The sequence below is a fragment of the Pteropus vampyrus genome, unplaced genomic scaffold, assembly GCF_000151845.1.
Source record: "Pteropus vampyrus isolate Shadow unplaced genomic scaffold, Pvam_2.0 Scaffold428, whole genome shotgun sequence".
NCBI classification, from domain to species: Eukaryota; Metazoa; Chordata; class Mammalia; order Chiroptera; family Pteropodidae; genus Pteropus; species Pteropus vampyrus.
Genome location: NW_011889209.1, coordinates 873,805 through 875,209, shown reverse-complemented (window position 1 = coordinate 875,209; position 1,405 = coordinate 873,805).

The window sequence follows — 1,405 nt, the reverse complement described above, 5'->3', positions numbered from 1 at the left end:
TACTCCACAGTATGCCAACCACATTTACACTAATTGACACTTATCCAAATCCTTACATTTGTCCTGAGAGACAGAAGCTCTATTTTTGAGATGAGGAGACTGAGACATTGGAGTCAGTTCTCAGGTGGCAAACCAGAAGCGACTCAGACCCTGTTATCCACAAACATGTGCTCTTTCCCTCAGTCAGTTTTCCTCTCTTCTTGCTTTTATTCCTTTCTGCATATAGGTACTAAGTGCCCAGTTTGTGCACAGAAAAGTGTAAATTAGTGCCTACTCCCAGGCTGCTAGCCGGTTTCATACAGATTTGAAAACCACGGACTATGCTAGTGCAGACAGTGGGGGCATCTGAGCAGGAGTATAAGAAGAATCCAGAGACATTTGCTGCTGCTGTTTCCTCGGGTGTCTCTGAGACCCAGGCTGCCTCTTCACCTATCTTAGGGGAAAAGCTGAGTCGAGAAACAGACTCATAAACTAATGAATCTAGAAAGCCCTGGAGCCCAAGGAGTCATCCATATATCAGCCCAGGGGAAAGCTTAATGCTAAGACCATGGTCCTAGTCTTGATCTTGCTGCTACTGAGGTGCTCCATGCCCATTCTCACCCCTGGTACTCTATACAGAAGGCTCTCTTTCAAAGAAGAGCCAAGTCAAATATACTGCTTTGGGAGTGTCAAGACAACAACTTGACAATAAGGATGCCAAGACACTTGTCATCAGAAGTAGGTCTTGGATGGTGAAGGGACAGTGAACAGGGCATAGGATGAGACCCTGACAGGCCCTCATGGAATCAAGAATTGGGCTTCTCTATCCTTCTAGGGTGAGAAGAGAAAGGCCGGAGAAGGCCTTTGGGTGAGAGATGGGAGGACTCATTAAGAGTGTGTGTGTGTGCCCATGCATGTGTATGTGTGAGAAGTGTGTGTGTGTGAGTGGTGTATGTGTGTGTGAGCAGTGTATGGGTGTGAGAGTATGTGTGCATGTGAATGTGTGAGTGTGGCTGTATATATGGTGAGGACCGAAGACCTAACATAATATTGACAATAGCCAGCACTTAGAGATCACTGTGTAGGTGTCAAGACTTGTATCAGGCACCTCCCCATCCTTCACTGAGTAAAACCTCAACTTCCTTAAGCTTTTCTGTTTTCAGAGTTATTTATGGTTCTAAATCCATGCTTTCCATAATGTGGATTTGGGGTGTCATTTCATTAAGTTAGGCCACTGGCCAGATTTCAAGGGCTTAGACCCCTACTCTATCCCTTTGAAAAATGTTTCTAGAAAAATATATTAATTTATTTGTTAATAATAAATATTATGTGCGTGCATGCGTGTGTGCGTGCGTGTGTGTGTGTGTGTGTGTGTGTGTGTGTGTGTGTGCAGCATGTTTGGTTGGGATGGGTGTGACAGAGTGGG